The sequence below is a fragment of the Canis lupus genome, chromosome 38, assembly GCF_048164855.1.
Source record: "Canis lupus baileyi chromosome 38, mCanLup2.hap1, whole genome shotgun sequence".
Lineage (NCBI taxonomy): Eukaryota > Metazoa > Chordata > Mammalia > Carnivora > Canidae > Canis > Canis lupus.
This window is the reverse complement of record NC_132875.1, coordinates 15,978,216-15,996,336: the sequence shown is the minus strand read 5'-3', so window position 1 is coordinate 15,996,336 and position 18,121 is coordinate 15,978,216. Positions and strand designations below refer to the sequence as shown.

Here is an 18,121-nt window from a genome sequence, read left to right as displayed (position 1 = left end):
CAAGTCTCTAATTACAGTGGGACACACCATTGTAAAAGAAAAATCACCATTGGTAGAGAACATTTTAACAAGTCACCAAAAAAATTTTAATGTAATAATTATAGGTATAGAAGACTATAATCAACGACTGGGGGATACACTTTCTTTAAAAGTTTAAATATAACGTTTACAAGGACTGGACACATATTAAAATCTAGGTAAATATTTTTTGACTATTAAAAAGTTGAGGGTGGAGACAAAAATCTTTCAAAAAGAAAACTCCAAAGCCTTTTCACAAATTCACTGAAACACTCAAATGGTACACACATCTACCACCCAGGACACACACACACACACACACAATCATAATACACAACACACACATATATTTTCTATTGCTGTTGCCATAAAATAAATCTTCCAGATTAAAACAGCAGGAATTTATTCTCTTAAGGCCCTGGACCCCCCAAATTTAACTCCTATAGAGTTAAAATCAAAGTCAGCAGTTTTTTCTTGAGGCTCCAAGGGAGAACCCATGGTCTTTCCCAGCTTCTGATTGCTGCCAGCAGTCCTTGTCTTAGGACCACATTATTCCAGTCTCTGTTACATCATTACTGTTCCTTCTCTTCTGCGGTGAAATATCCTCTAGTCCCCCTTTAATGAGGAAAACTTTCATTATATTTAGGACTCATCTAGCTACTCCAGGATAATGTCTTCTTCCTCAAGATCCTTAATTTTATTACATCTGTTAAATCACCTTTGTCATATAAAGTAACATTCATAGTTTGCAAGGATTAGGGCCTGAATATCTGTATAGCCATTATTTAGCCTAACAACTCCAGGATTGAGAAAATTTATCACCTCTCAAACTTATTTCATAAAGATAGTATAAGTTAGATACACAATTTATCAAGATCAGTATTGGAAAGCAATATTTATATTTAAAATGGAAAATTCCTTAAACAAACTAGTAGCAAACTACATCTAACCATGTATTTTAAAAGGGTAATAAGACAAGTTTTTTTTTAAACTTGTATAAGATGCAAATTTACAAATCAATTAAGATAATCAAATCAAGTTAAAGAAAAAATGCAGATCACAAATTTAGTAGAGGCAATATAAAAAGGTTGAATATAGTAGCAGTCATTTTCTATAAAACTGCTTAACAAAGTGGAAATGAAAAGAAACATACTTAAATTGATCACATATATCCTTAAAGTTATACAGCTAATACTATACTTAGCTGCTAAAAAATAAGAGCATTTTTGTGTTCAAACTACATGTGAGGACCTAATAACACCACCTCTATTTAAATTGTATTGGGGATCCTACTCAATACAAATAAGTAATATTTAAGGTTTAGAAAAATAGAAAAAATATTATTTACAAATTATATGAATCTCTAGCTAGAAAACCCAAAGTAATCTATATATAAATTCTTGGAATTATTATGTTTTTCAGATTTTCAGTATTTCAAGTCGGCATTAAGAGCCAATGATTTTTATAGCAACAAGCAAATAAGAAAATAAAATATAAAAAGAATAATGAAATTCATGAGGCATAGACCTAAAGAGACATCAAAATATGAAGTATCTAGAGAAAAAGGAATATAATTTCACTTATTCTCCAAATTGTTAGAAGCATTTAAAATCACAAAAACGTATAGAAAAATCATTATATCTTTATACTACTACAAAAATAATTTCCATTTGGGATCCCTGGGTGGCTCAGCGGTTTGGCGCCTGCCTTTGGCCCAGGGCTTGATCCTGGAGTCCCAGGATCGAGTCCCGCATTGGGCTCCCAGCATGGAGCCTACTTCTCCCTCTGCCTGTGTCTCTGCTTCTTTATCTCTATCATAAATAAATAAATAAATAAATTTTTAAAAATTAATAATAATTTCCATTATCTAGTAAAAAGGAAGATATGTATACATGAAGTAGAAACTCCACACCTGGCTATAAGACAACATAAAACTCTTGTATGTGTCACTGAAAAACATATGCAAGAATTCCTAGTAGCTTTTCTAGTACTAGTAACACAATTAAATATAAAAATGAGTGTAGAAGAATATAGTGTAGTATATCCTTACCATATTTTATTTGCTATAAACTACATGTCACTAACACACAAAAGAAAATGAACAAAGAACAGTTATTGGCTGCAACATGTAAGTTCTCAGAAAAGTTCTGTTGAAAGAATAAAGAAAATTACAGAAGATGCAGAAAGTATCATTCTCATCAGATGTTAAAAACAGAAAACATTAAAAAAACTACACAATATGCATTGTAATGATACAACTATATTTGGTAAACATTTTAAATAAGCAAGAGAATCGTAAGCACAAAACTCTACATAATGGTTTTATTTGGGAATGGAAAATTGTAGTTAAAAATTAGGAAAGGATGCATGAAGAACTTTAAAATTAATGAAGTAAGTAATAAAAGTGTTCAGTCATGTTTCTATCATAGATAATTCTTTTCTATCTGTTAACATTGAATAATATTTTTAAAATTAGTGATTGTATAATAGAGAGCAAAAAAATATTCTCTAGGTACTGTAACTAAGAATCAAGGCAAATCTTGCATCAAACTTTATCGAATTTAGAATCTATGGTATTAAAAGCATCTGTGTTTCTAAAACATATACACATAAAAAATCACCTTGGATAAAAATGATAATAGGAAACAATATTTTTGACAATAAATTTGAATATAAGTTTCAAATAATTTTTTAGCAAAGCAAGAAGATTATGACAAATTACTGAATTTTAAACATGGATTTTTTAAAAAAGATGTTATTAATTCATGAGAGACGCAGAAAGAGAGACAGAGACATAGGCAGAGGGAGAAGCAAGCTCCCTGTGGGAAGCCTGATGGGGGACTTGATCCCAGGAGACCAGGATCACAACCTGAGTGGAAACAGACACTCAACCTCTGGGGCACTCAGTTATCCCTTAAACATAGATTTGAAATTAAATAATATAAAGTTATTTTAGGCATAACTAATGCTCAAAACAATGTCTTATGTTTTTCAAGCAGAAAACACATTTTACTCTTTATTTTTCCAAAAGGAATAGCCTTGAATTAGCAGCTAAGATCACAGGGCTTTGAAATATATATCATGTTGAAATATTCAGTATTTTTCAGGTGAATTTTATTTTATTTTATTTATTTATTTTATTTCTATGATTTAGAAAGTTTGTTGAACATGCAATTCTCAACAGTTAAATCCTAGCTTTTCCTGATTCAATAGCTTGGATTAGGCCGAGAAGCCGGTATTTTTGGTGAATATGAAAGATAATTCTGATAGAAGGAATAAGTAGTGAAGTCCATTTTGAGAAATTCTTGTTTTAAAGTAATTCATGCTTTTCAGTAAAAAAAGAGAATTCAGCTTTGAAATTTGTTAAAAGAGTAGATCTTAAATGTTGTAAACACACACACACACACACACAGGAACTATGTGAGCTGATGGATGTGTGAATTTATATCGTGGTAAAGTTCACACCACCAAACATCATGTACGCTTTATATTTACAAATTTATTGTCAAATATATGTCAGCAAAGGTGGAAAAGGGAAAGAGTCAGAGAGAAAGAGAGAGAGAGAGAGAGAGAGAGAGAATTCATCCAAAAGATTTAAAAGTTAATGGGAAAGGAGAATATTTACACACCACTTGTTAAGAATGTAAATTAAAATTTCTGTTATCTGGTTCCTCGTGACAACTGTTTACTAAAAATAAGCAAAAAAATTTGCTTTAATTTAATTATAATCTTAATTTACCTTAAGGTCATTTAAGCCTTCAAATGAAAATTAATTTTGTAATTATAATCTTCATCGCAAAGCTCTTAGGAACATTTCTAGACTTTTCAGAAGAAAAAGAACCCAAGAACTATTCAGAATCTACCAGCTGCAATGGTATGATCTTTTTTTTAAAATTTTTTTTAAGATTTTATTTATTTATTCATGAGAGAGAGAGAGAGAGAGAGAGAGAGGCAGAGACACAGGCAGAGGGAGAAGCAGGCTCCATGCAGGGAGCCCGACATGAGACTCGATCCCGGGTCTCCAGGATCACACCTGGGCTGAAGGCAGGCGCTAAACCACTGAGCCACCCGGGCTGCCCTGGTATGATCTTTATGGTCTTTTCAATGGACATACTTTTCTGAGAAATCTGTAAATTTAAACCTTGTAATTAGTATATATTATTAATAGAATTATAGATATTAGTGTACAGAGCACTAAGCCTTAAAATAATCTTTATCACAGAAAAAATAACCTCCGTGTAGAAAGTTAAAACACATTTATTGAGCCCTAAAACTTAAAAAAAAACATAGAACTATATTTGTATGGAAAATTAAATTTTTATATTTAGACTATGGTTTGAAATAAAATTATGTTTCCAGCATGACACTTCCTTTTCTCTTTATTATAAAGTTTCTGATGGGGAAAGTGAGAGGTATCTAACTTTGGGTGAAGGAGCCTTAATGTTCATGCTGAGTTACATAAATCACAAAGAAATGAAAGCCAGACTCTTAAGTTGGCATAATGCCAACAATGAATAGTTTTTAAAACCCTAGCCAATAGAGGCATTAATCAAATTTTAACAATACCATTTTGGGTGATCTTCCTGGGTCTCAGACTTTCACTCCCATGTTCTCTGGCTCCCTCTTATCCTGTGATACCCAAGCTGGCTACGACTTCTCCCTGACCTCCACCTGTAGCCATAACTCCTTGTGACTGTGCCACCATGTTTCAGGCACACCTGGTCCAGGGCTCCATTGTGAAGAAGGTGCTGGAAGCTCTTAAGGATCTCAACAACTAGACCTGCTGCGACATAAGGTGGAGTAACATAAACCTGCAGAGCCTAGACTCATCCCACATCTCCCTGGTGCAGCTCACCCTGTGCTCTGAGGGCTTCCATGTACACTATGACCACAACTCAGCTATGGGTGTGAATCTCGCCAGCATATCCAAAAAAAAAAAAAAAAGAAAATGTGCAATGAAGGCATCATTACATTAAGGGCCATGGATAATGCGGACACCGTGGCACTAGTATTTGAAGCTCCAAATCAAGAAAAGGCTTCAGACTATGAAATGAGGTTAATAGATTTAGATTTTGAACAACCTGGAATTCCAGAACAAGAGTATAGCTGTCTAGTAAAGAGGGCTTCTGGTGAATTTTCACATATATGCCAAGATCTCAGCCACATTGGAGATGCTGCTGTAATTTCCTGTGCAAAAGACAGAGTGAAATGTTCTGCAAGTAGAGTACTAGGAAATGGAAATATTAAGTTGTCACAAACAAGTAATGCTGATAAAGAGGAGGAACCTGTCACCATAGAGGTGAATGAGCCAGTCAGGTAACTTTTTCACTGAGATACCTGAACTTCTTTACAAAAGCCACTCCACTCTGTTCTCCAGTAACAGTGTATCTGCAGATGTATCCCTTGTTGTAGTGTATAAAATTGCTAATATGGGATGTATAAAGTACTATTTACCTCTGAAGATGGAGGGTGAAGAAGAATCTTAGGCATCCTTAAAATCCAAGAAAATAAAATTTTGTTCTTTGAGAACTGCTTCTGAGATGCTAACATGTACTTAAGTCTCTTCTGTCACCAAATTTGTACACCTGAATACATAGTAAATGGTTTCTATAAATAACCTATTTTTTCCTCCATTCTTTACAGTTTAAAGAATAAAGTCCAAAGTCAAATCTGGTTTTCTTAACCTAGAAATATTTCTACCTTATCCAGAAATACTCATGATTTTTATAACAAAAGAATTTTGACTCTAAATGCAGTTTACAGAATTTTTTTTTTCAATTTAGATAAAAGTTAATCGAATTTCAAACATCACAAGATGTTGCCTTGATTTGGCCATGAATGTTGCAAGTACCCTAGAGAATTCAGTTCAAACTACTCTCTCATATAAATGTGCTTGTTTTCTCCATCTTGAGCAGCCTGATACAAATACATGCTGCTTATATAGCAATAAGAAGTATTCTAAGTACAGTATAGTACAAGATATTTTGGGGGATTCATTTGCCAAACTTATTTTGGTATTCTAACTTGAGTTCAAGAAATGGACAAGGGAGGGGCACATGGGTGGCTGAGTTGGTTAAGCATTTAACTCTTTATTTCCTCTCAGGTCATGATCTCTGAATGGGTCCTGAGGTCACAGGCTCTGGACTGGACATGGAGCCTGCTTAAGATTCTCTCTTCTCTTTCTCTGCCCCTCCCTCTGATCAATGCTCTCTCTCTCTCTCTCTCTCAAAAAAAAAAAAAAAAAAAAAAAAAAAAGGAAAAGAAATGAAGAGGAGAGTAAACCAAATCCTATATAGTTCATTATTTTGTCAATTTGTTAGCAAAAACAAACACTTTTTTCAGAAGCTTTAGTACCCAGAGCGCTGTGAGCTTTTGAAGACTAGCATTGCTATAGGGTGGTGTTTCCTTAACCTAGGGAGCCTTTTACAAGAATATTGAAAATTTTAGTATATCTGTGATAGGACCCAAGGAGTATGTTTGTGCAAAAATTTTACTAGTATAAGTAGGTTTTGGGGGAACTTAATCCCACCAGTTGTGAAACAGACTGTTTTAAGCATTCCTTAGTAATTGGGCCACAATGCCACAAACTAGCATCCTACATATTGAGAATTGCTTCATTAAAGTCTATTTTGTGCATAGTGGTTGAAAATGACTAGTTTCTTTTTTTTTTTTTTAATTTTTATTTATTTATGATAGTCACAGAGAGAGAGAGAGAGAGAGGCAGAGACACAGGCAGAGGGAGAAGCAGGCTCCATGCACCGAGAGCCCGACGTGGGATTTGATCCCGGGTCTCCAGGATCGCGCCCTGGGCCAAAGGCAGGCGCCAAACCGCTGTGCCACCCAGGGATCCCCGACTAGTTTCTTTTTAATAGCTGGACTGAGTTCTAGTTTTTGGATGAAGAACTCACTGTATCCAGTAGGTATCTGTTCATTACCATCTGTGTGCCTGGAAGAGGGTTGGAAGGAGATTGGCTGTAAAGGGGCCTGATGGAGGATTTGGAGTAATGAAAATACCTAGACAGTGGTGATGGTTCGAAGATTGTATGTACTTGTCAAATTCACTCTGCTGTACTTTTATTGTATGTAAATTATACTTTAATAAATCTGACATTTAAAAAGGTAAAAAAAAAATACCATTTTTTTTCTTTAAGGTATATGGCTGAGAAAAAATAAGCTGAAAACTCTGATTCTTAAAAGATAAATAAAGATTCATTTAAATATTTATAAGTCCAAAATGTCAATATATTGCACAATATGTCTTATTAAGAGAAGAAGGAGGTGAGTGGAATAAGGAGAAAACGAAAAAGAATTATGGAGTTATAGAGTAGTATGGTAAATAGACTCAACAAAATGGATTTTAATAAAATTTACTTAATATTCTAAAATAAAACTGGCAACTTGAATTGTTATGCGATTTGATAAATTTTATCAACATTTGATAAAACAGTTACCACAACTAAAGACTAGGATAAAAGTATAATCATTGTAATTATGACAGGACAAAGTCAGATTTTAGCAAAAAAAAAAAAAACAAATGAGTGAAATTTTATACAATTTTATGTCTTTGAAAATATGAAAAGTTATTTTCTAGGATATATGTAAGGATATTTAAATGTAAACAGGGGGATCCCTGGGTGGCGCAGTGGTTTGGCGCCTGCCTTTGGCCCAGGGCGCGATCCTGGAGACCTGGAATCGAATCCCACGTCGGGCTCCCGGTGCATGGAGCCTGCTTCTCCCTCTGCCTGTGTCTCTGCCTATCTCTCTCTCTCTCTCTCTCTGTGTGACTATCATAAATAAAAATTTTTTAAAAAGTAAAAAATAAATGTAAACAGGACCTTGCAAATATTTTTCTTCTTTAGAGAGAGAGTGCATGTGCATCAGAGCGTGACAGGGAGCAGATGCAGAGGGAGAGAGAGAAAGAGAATCCCAAGCAGGCCCCACACCCAATATGGGGCCTATTGTGGGGCTCAATCTACCACCCCCAGACTGTGATCTGAGCTCTTAAATAAGTGAGCTACCCAGGAGCCCCACAAGTGATTCTTTTTAAAATTTAATTTAAAAAGACTTCCTTAAGTAGATTTCTGTGCAACTAATAATGTTTCATATTATACAAACTTATAAAATTATTTTACTAAAAAATTTTGTAATTTGGGGGATGCTTGGGTGGCTTAACAGTTAAGCATCTGCCTTCAGCTTGGGCGTGGTCCTGGTGCCCCGAGGTCGAGTGCATAGAGCTCCCTGCATGGGGCCTGCTTCTCCCTCTGCCTGTGTCTCTGCCTCTCTGTGTGTCTCTCATGAATAAATAAATAAAATCTTTTTAAAATATTGTAATTTTGTTTTTAAAGATTTAATACTTCTTGAAATCATTAATATTAACATTTATTTTGTAATACTATTATGTGAATTTGTATGCATTTCATATTTTCTAATGCCTCTATGTAAATGTTAGACTAATTAAATTTTGAGATAAAAATATTCTGAAATAGCTTGGGAAATTAAAACCTTTTTATCATGAATTCTAGAAATAACTTATAATTTTAAAACTTTAATCAGGTGCATATATCTGAAATCTTGGTTCCTTGAAGATAAAAGAATAAAATGTTATTAAAATATGCATGTGTTTATATGCTTCTATTATTTCATTGAAATATTAGATCTTTTTCTCTGGTTCAAGAAATAAACTAGATCTTTTTTGGATACTTGTTAGTGGGTGAAACATATCCTAGACCTATATGCTCTGAGTCAAATTAAAAATTTTGGAGCCTTAATAGAAAATTAGAAGTTATATGGTCACAGCATTAGTGTTCAAAGCAGATACTTTACATCTGTAAACATCTTGACTCTTTGTAGCTCCAGAAGTGAGAAAAGTATGTAATTAACTCTCATGTTTTTTTAAAAAACTGTACGTAATTGATTTTACAAAGTTTAAAACTATAGGCTTTGGTAATAAGCTATTTGATATCAGTTTTAGCAATATATATATATATATATATATATATATATATTTTTTAAATGGTCTCCTCAGGCTAGGACAACAAAAGCTAAACTAAACAAATTCAAGGGGCTACATCAAGCTTTCACAAAGGGAAGGGAACCATCAACAAAACAAAAAGATGATCTCCTGAATGGGAGAAGATATCTGGAAATCATACATCTGATAAGAAGTTAACACCCCTTAATACCCAAATATATAAAGAACCTATGGAATTTAATGTAATAAAACACAAATAGCCCAATAAAAAATGGCCAGAGGACTTGAATAGACATTTTCCAAAGAAGACCTATAGATGGCCAACAGGCACATGAACAGAGGCTCACTGTTGCTAATCATCAGGAAAATATAAATTAAAACCAGAGTGAGGTATCACCTCATGCCTGTAGAATGGCCATCACCAAAAAGACAAGAAATAACAAAGGCTGGTGTTGATTTGGAAAAAGGGGAACCTTTGTGTACTTGTTGTTGGGATAAGTACAAGCTACTATGGAAAACATTATGGAAAATCCTCAAAAAATTAAAATAGAGCTACCATATGATCCAATCCATTTCTAAAAACAAAACAAAAACAGTAAATCAAACACATGCAACCTCATGTTCATAGCAACATTACTTACAAATAGCCAAAAACATGGGAACAATCTAAATGTCCATTGTTGGATGAATGAACAAAGAGGCTGTGATATATATATTTTTTTCCACTATATATATTTTTCACTGTATATATTTTTCACTCTATATATTTTTCATTATATATTTCATTATATATATTTATATATATAGTGAAATATTATTCAGCCGTACAAAATATGAAATCCTACCATTTGTGACACCATGGATGGGCATGGAAGGCATTATTCTAGTGAAATAAGTCTGAAGAAGACAAACACCATATGATCTCATTTAGAGATGGAAAAAAAGTACCTCATAGAAAAAGATACCAGATGTGGTTACCAATAGGGTAGGAGAGTATATGTGTGGGGAGCACTTGGAGGAAGGTGATCAAGAGATACAAATTTCCAGTTGAGATGTAATATAAATAAGTACTAGGGATACAATGTGCAACATCATGACTACAGCTAACACAGCTGTATGATATATAGAAAAGTTATTAAAAGAGTAAATCCTAAGAATTCTCATCACAAACATTTTTTAATTAATTTTTCATCTTTTTTTAATAGTGTATCTATGTGAGATGACGGATGTCAGCTGAACTATTGCAATAATCATTTTACAATACACCTAAATCAGATCATCATGTCATACACCTAAACTTATATAGTGATGCATGTCAATTGTTTCTCAAAACTGTGATAAAAATGTAAAGGGGTGTATTAAATGGGGATCAGCATATCATCCTTAAGGTAATAAAGACCATATTGGAAGAAGTGTTTTATGTGTGCATTAATAATGAACTAACTAAGCAAAATGACTTACCCATTCATGGAATTCTTTAATAGCACAGTACCATGTAGCTGCTGTTAGACCAGTGAATGTTCTCTGTGGACTGGTAGATATCTCCATGCAAAAAAAAAAAAAAAAAAAGTAGAGAAAATGAGGTAAAGAGTGACGAAGGGGTGAAATAAAGTTACCCCAATTGATATAAACCTTTTATGGAGACATTTTTGCAATTAGTAATAAAACAAATGATATGCCATTCTGACTCTTAGGAATATAAATCATAGACTTTGATGCACATATTCATGAAAACATTGTAAAGAGATGTTTAGAGCAACATTGATTTTAATATAAAAAAATGGAACTGAAATAAACATCCAAACTTGAGAACAGATAAAACTATTTACTATATGTACATAGAGAATACTATCACCTGAGAAAATATGTGAAAAAACATGACATATATCTATTCAATTGAATGAATCTCATAAATGCTATGCAGCCATATAAATAATCTGCAGAATAATATAATCAACAATGTAATCAACATTATTTCATTGACATATAAAACATGAAAAACAATAGTATGTATTATCTAAAAATATGTACATATGCAATATGAAGAATACATGGGAATTAAAAAGCCAATTCAAAATAGTGGCTATTTTTGTCTGAGATAATTAGAGGGACAAACTCAAAGAGAAGTAAACAGCAATCATTAGCTACATTGGGAGGTGAGTACGTGTAGGATACATGTAGGATGTGGAATACATTTTAAATTCTAAAAATTAGAAAAATTAAATAATTTAGCAAAATGTAGGGAAGGAAGTTTGACAGTGTTTACATATGTTGTCATATAATGTAAGTTAAAGTCTTATAAAGTAAATAAATGAAAAATAAAGTCTTATTCTTGCATAAGATGGTGCTGTCTTATTGGTTTACTTATTTATGGTTGAGTGTTGCCTTGGAATGAATATTCTATGGGTTACATTTTGGTATTCCAGCAAAGTCTTACAAAGTTCTAAAAGAATATAGACCAGGGATTAGTCTCATATTCTACAGAGGATAGAAGCCATTTAATATTGGAGCGAACGGTCCTAGAAGACTTAATAGCTCCTGAGGGTGTCACAGAACTAAAATATGGCAAAAGTTTTGCCTTAAAACTGACCAGCAAAATATCATGCTGTAAGTAACTCTAGTATATGTTTCTGAGGGGACATTATAAGGGTGGTATTGGGAGGCAATAGTAAGTAATGGTTAAAATGTGGATTCTTGAATCGTAGTTCTTGAGTGTGAATCATGGCTCAACCGCTTATTTGCTTTATGATTATACTATATCATTGAACCTTACATTCTTTATCTATAAAATGTAGTTAATGAAATTCCCAAAGTCACAGGACTATTAATGGATTTCAATGAAGTAAGAAATGGAAACTCTTCTTTTTTGGTTTTGGTTTTGGTTTTTGGCTTTATTTTTTAATTTTTTTAATTGTTTATTTTGTAATTTTGTATTTGTGTATAGTTGACACAATGTTACATTAGTTTCAGGCATAAAATATAGTGATACAACATCTCTATACATTATGCTTTGCTCAACACAAGTGTAGTTCCCATCTGTTACCATATGACACTATTACAATATCACTGGCATTCCCTGTGCTGAGGCACAGAAATGCTTAGCACATCTGAAGGTACAATAGTGAGTTGCTTCATACGTACATGTTTACTTTATTACCAAGTATCCGTAGACTTGATTTTTAACATAATTATCTGATGGCATTTCTCATATTTTCTATTTAAAATAAATTGTAATTTAATTAAATATTTGTTTTACTAAAAATATAGCAATTACTAAATTTGAGATTGCCCCAAATAATGTTATATTTTACTAATGTGGCACTCAATAGTCTGAATAAATTCATTCACATTCTGTAATATAGTAGTATTTCACCATTTAAATCAAAGTTTTGGCCTGTTAACTAGAGCAGAGATGAATTAAGATAGAGCTAAGAAAAACTGCTTCTGAATTAATATAATAGATAATAGATAACCAAGAATTATTGCCCTAATAGTCATGCCCTAAATATCCACAATATTTAGTTAGGAAAGTAGAGCTCAAGCTCAATATATGTGTGTGTGTATATATATGGAAAGATAGATAAAGATAGATAAAAACACAGATCACATTTAATTTACATTTTTCTTTCCAGTACCCAGTATAAATCACTTGAAATATGTTAAGTATAGGCAAATATCTAATAAGCACTTCTTGACAAATAATCGGGAAATGGAGAGTAAAAAGGAGTAAGTGGCAAAAAACAACAATCTGAAGTAGTCAATGCTTGGACAAATAGTGATACATGTTAATATGCCCTGAAGGCACTAAAGTATTATATACACATTAATATTGAAAATAATTATACTTATCAAGAAGTGGTTGAGTGAGAATCACTGAATTCTGTGCAAGAAACAGTTGTCAAAATTGTAGTATATTTGAGAAAAGTTTACTTAAAAATTTTTAAAAGAATCTAGAATAAAGTTATATGAAGGCTCTAGGTTACACAGTTTTGATTGGCATTTTATTTAGAGAAGTAATAAAACTTCTTTAATATCTTCATAGTAATAAATTTATATGACAACTACCATGGAGGGTAGATTATCATGATGTCTATAGGCTTTCAAGAGTGGTAGTTATAGGTCAACATATCCATTTCTTTCAGGGTAAAAGTGTGTAGTTCCAAACAAACAATAAATAACCAGCTTTGAAATAAACATTAAGAAAGTGCTTTACACTCAAATATCCTTAATTCTTTTATTCCTGTATTATCTTCCCATGATATATACTTTTGTCTCTAATTTTCTGAAGAAGTTAGGTTTCTATTTCAAAATCTTAAGTATAATTTGTCTTCAATATCAATCTCTGATACACTAATACTACATTTTGGGTAGAAGTTTCTAGGATGCTAAAACCAAATTTGTCATGAGCTTATAATTGTAGTTAAAAAAAATGAGGTATTTCTGTTTTCAATTCTAATGTATAAAAAGCATGAATATCATGGCTTCCTTCTTTTCCACAAGAAAATTCCTGACAAACTGAAAATCAGTGACTTTTCTTGGGCCCATTAGAGCACTTCAATAGAGCAGTAGTACAAACCTCACTGTAGACTATGGGGCAAGTTAGATTCAATTTTTCTTACCAGGACAAACGCCTCTGGAGCCATAATGTGGTAGAATTTTTAAAAATAAATTTTGACAAATTGCTGTCAACTGAGCACAGAGTAGCATGAGAATACAAAATTCTTGAAGGTTCCAGTCTTAGGGGCCTAGATATCTACTAAGGTTTCATTCAAGGAATTTCAGAGGATTCTCCCAGTTAGGTTCCAAAAAATGGATCCTGCTGGCTCTGAGCATTATAAAACCTACCAAGCACCTCTACATAACAAAGACTTGCTCTCCAGAGAAAATAATTTTGCCTGAGTGTACTTCTGAAACCTAATTCCAGCTGGAGAAATGAAACTGCTCCCCACTCCAGTCTCATCCGTTCTTCCTTTGCAATTTGAGGGGGAGAACATTGTCCTCATGGAACAGAATTTCAAGGAGATAGATTTGGAATACTATGCCAAGAGACATGGTTAAAGATAAAGCTAAACACCTGGAGGAGGGAAAGAAGCACAACCCAAAAAAAACAGGACTCTAAAGATTGATATTTGATCATAGAGTTATAAAATTCTTTCCCATCTTAACATCTTACCATCACACTGAAAGGGCTCCAGAATAATACAGAGATTTAAAGTGAAAGATCTCTAAGAAAGAGACTCTATTTGAGGAAGAGAGTGATGGGAAACCCAAAGTTAAGAGGAGACATTAAAAAAAGAGGAGGGATTATTAAATGAAATTTGAAACTTCTGGTATCTCTAACTACTACATATTTTATTTGTTTAGATATGGTTTAACTCATATCCAAATGAATTTTTAGGCCTCTATCCTTCACTGTGTGCCATTTTGTGACTTCCTACTTTGAACTACCTGGCTCTCAATCCAAATTCAAAACACATTTTGGAGCTCCTTTCATTTTTTTTTTAATTTTTTATTTATTTATGATAGTCACAGAGAGAGAAAGAGAGAGAGGCAGAGACATAGGCAGAGGGAGAAGCAGGCTCCATGCACCGGAAGCCCGATGTGGGATTCGATCCCGGGTCTCCAGGATCACGCCCTGGGCCAAAGGCAGGCGCCAAACCGCTGCACCACCCAGGGATCCCGGAGCTCCTTTTAGCTATATTACCAGGAATATTAAAGGTCCAATCACTGAGCCAGTGGGTGGTCTGATCGGCAGACTAATGTCCCCCAAATGATGTCTATATTCTACACCCTGGAACCTGTAATATGTTTTGTTTCATGGCAAAGGAGATTTAAGTGTCCACATGGAATTAAGACTGCTGTAAACTGAGAGGAAGACTGTTCTATATTATCTGAGGGAGCTCAGTGCAATCACAACAGTCCTTACAAGTGGAAGAGGGTGAAGGACAGTTAGATGAAAGTGTGAAGAGGACTCAGACCAATTTTGCTAGCTTAGAAATGGAGGAATGGGGCCATGAGTCAAGGAATGTGGGCAGTCTCTAGAAGCTGAAAATAGAAAGGAACAGTTCTTCCTTAGAGCCCTTGGAAAGGAACACATCTTGATTTTAGTCTAGTGACTAATTTTTAGACTTCTGACCTCTAAAAATATAAGATAATAGATTTGTATTGTTTCAATCACTCAGTTTTTGGTAAAAAACTTTACCAAAGTTTTGTTACAAAGCCAATAGAAAAATAGTAGAAGTGGTATGGCCCAGGTCCTGTTGGAAAGACTATGTTTCCCCTCTTAATTTCCATCTTATTTCTCTAGGCCTAGAGTTTCTATTAGCAATTGTAGACATCAGGGCTACAGCTAAGAAATCACTGTCGCCCATTATATCGTTAAACTTGACTTCCAATGAATCATGTATCATTATTAACATATGATGAAGAAATTAAGGCTCAGAAGTTCTTGCCAAAATTCCAACATTTATCAAGGACCAGTCTCAGAATTTCAACTCAGATCTTTGGATTTCAAATCCATCTTTCTCCATGACATCCTGTGCCTTACCACGCAATATAGTTTCAGCTTGCACACACCCACAAAAGGGAACATTTCCAGTCTCTTACATTACTTTCTCCTTATTCATTATTCTTATAATAGCCATTATTTTGTGTCTATCACTAATGTGAAACATTATAACTTAATATTATGGGATGATATTCAATTATATATATTCTTTAATTTCTAGGAGATACTCAAATTTTTAAGTGGATCTACAGCTATATTTCAGAGATACTTCCAACATCTTTGCTCCTTTTTTAGTCAGCCTCAGAATTCACTACAGACTTTTGACCTCCTTTGTTTCAGTGAACTTCTGTGATTCCTATGAAGACCATGTCAGCAGATAGGAAAACATGCAGAGGCAAAAATACTTTTGCCTTGGGATAAGAGGTCACAATTGTTCCTCATTACTGCTGCTTTGCTAAATTGCTTATTTCCAAAATTCTGGAGCCTTCTTGCTTACCTAGATCTGGAGTTTTTACAAGTTCCTGGTAGATTATAAATGCCTTGAGGTGGAGATAACACGTTAATTGATTTATATTCACTTGATTGAGCTCAGTGCTTGACTCGAGTGAGGTGTTCAATAAGTTTTGAAAGAAGAATACATGTTGAAGTATTGCTCCTGCTTGTCATTGATGAACTGTCCTGCGAACTCTCCTGTCTGCATGTTAGATATCAGACTCTGGCTACCTAATAGGACATTTGACACCTGTTCCTTTTGATATCTGTTTTTTATATTGTGCTTCTTACTGTGGCAATGTGACCTAAATTTAACATGCATATTTGAAAAGAAATAGTATGGCAAAGAACTAGGCTGAATAGAAATGCAAAATTAACAATTGTCAAACTACATGGGAAAATAAAAAAAAGTAGTCTCCTTTTCTATTTTGTTCTAGTGGACAGAATCCCCAACTTTTCCTTTTATGCTTTTTCAATATTGTATGTGTACAGGGATTTCCAAGAGAGCAGTGGGAAATACAGAAAATTAGGAAGTTTCACATTCAATTTAAATTTTGGCTAGCTTCTATAATATTTTTTTATTTTTGTGTGAATTGCCTTGTAGCTATGAAAAGCAGTTTCTCATTTGAAGGCAGCTAGTAGTCAGGAACTGATTTTATGATTGAATGCATTAGGAAACTCAACTTCATTAGTATAATTATGGAAATGTGGTTCATAGCCTTGGGATATTTTTTTTCCCCAAAGGAGATACTATCTCTAGGAGACTAACATGTAAGTGTACTCATTTTAAGTAGTAAATATTTGTGAAATATTAAAAGCTGAAATCTTTGAGAAATTATTGTAAGAATTGTTCATTGAGAAAATTTTTATTTATCTTATTATTCATTGCTTTTTCTCTAAAATGTAAAACATGAAATGTGACACAAATAAGTCTTTAAAACAAACAAACCATAGTAAGTGAAATGCAATGATTAAAATAGGCAGAGAAAGTGAAAAGTTAAACATAATAAAATCCCATATATTACATTTATTTTTTTCTCTTTATGTATTTAGTATGTCATTTGTTGAGTTTCATATACCTAAACATTAAATGGAGCTCTAGTCTATTACTACTGTATATATATATTTTAAAAAGCCATAATACTGCTTTATAAAACTTAGTTCCAATTCCATCTGCACTTTTTTTTTTTGATTCTCTGAAAATGTAGGTAATGGCTTTTACTAACAAAAAATCTATTATTTTACCTTTTAATTTGTATTAGTCAAAAATATATTGTAAAGAACTGAATGGAAAACATCAAAAGAATATCTATCAGAGATTCTCACTAATTAGAATGACAAAAGGAAAATAAGACCTAACAATTTGGTTTAGGAATGGAAAGATTTCACTAGGCTCCCAGGAGAAGCGCAGCAATAGGGGATTGAATTTACAACATACATTTCATGATTAGACACACTTACATGAAGAAAGGCAAACAAAGCGAAATGTACATATAAATGATCTTCCAAAAGTCAATGTTTATAACCTGATTTAGATATCAGAAATGAAGAAGTTATCATGTTTGTGTGCTTCTGTATGAAGTATCTGGAAGCAGACAGCTGGCTACTGCTTTTCTCTCAGTCAGGCTAACATAGAAAGGCACAATTTCTTCATCTATGAAATATTTAAAACTATATCTTATCCATAATCAGTTTGTACTAATCTCACTTCATAAATAGACTTCATAGATCTTGGAAACTAGCCCTTTATCTGATATGTCATTTGCAAATATCTTCTCCCATTCTGTAGGTTGTCTTTGAGTTTTGTTGACTGTATCCTTTGCTGTGCAAAAGCTTCTTATCTTGATTAAGTCGGTGTCCAACGAAAGATGAATGGATAAAGAAGATGTGGTTTATGTATACAATGGAATATTACTCAGCTATTAGAAATGACAAATACCCACCATTTGCTTCAACGTGGATGGAACTGGAGGGTATTATGCTGAGTGAAGTAAGCCAGTCGGAGAAGGACAAACATTATATGTTCTCATTCATTTGGGGAATATAAATAATAGTGAAAGGGAATATAAGGGAAGGGGGAAGAAATGTGTGGGAAATATCAGAAAGGGAGACAGAACGTAAAGACTGCTAAC

At 33.4% G+C, this 18,121-nt stretch overlaps 1 pseudogene; it reads left to right on the top strand.

The window, feature by feature from the left end:
- Positions 1 to 4,721: 4,721 nt before the first annotated feature.
- Positions 4,722 to 5,504, top strand: LOC140626998 (proliferating cell nuclear antigen pseudogene; annotated as a pseudogene).
- Positions 5,505 to 18,121: the final 12,617 nt, after the last annotated feature.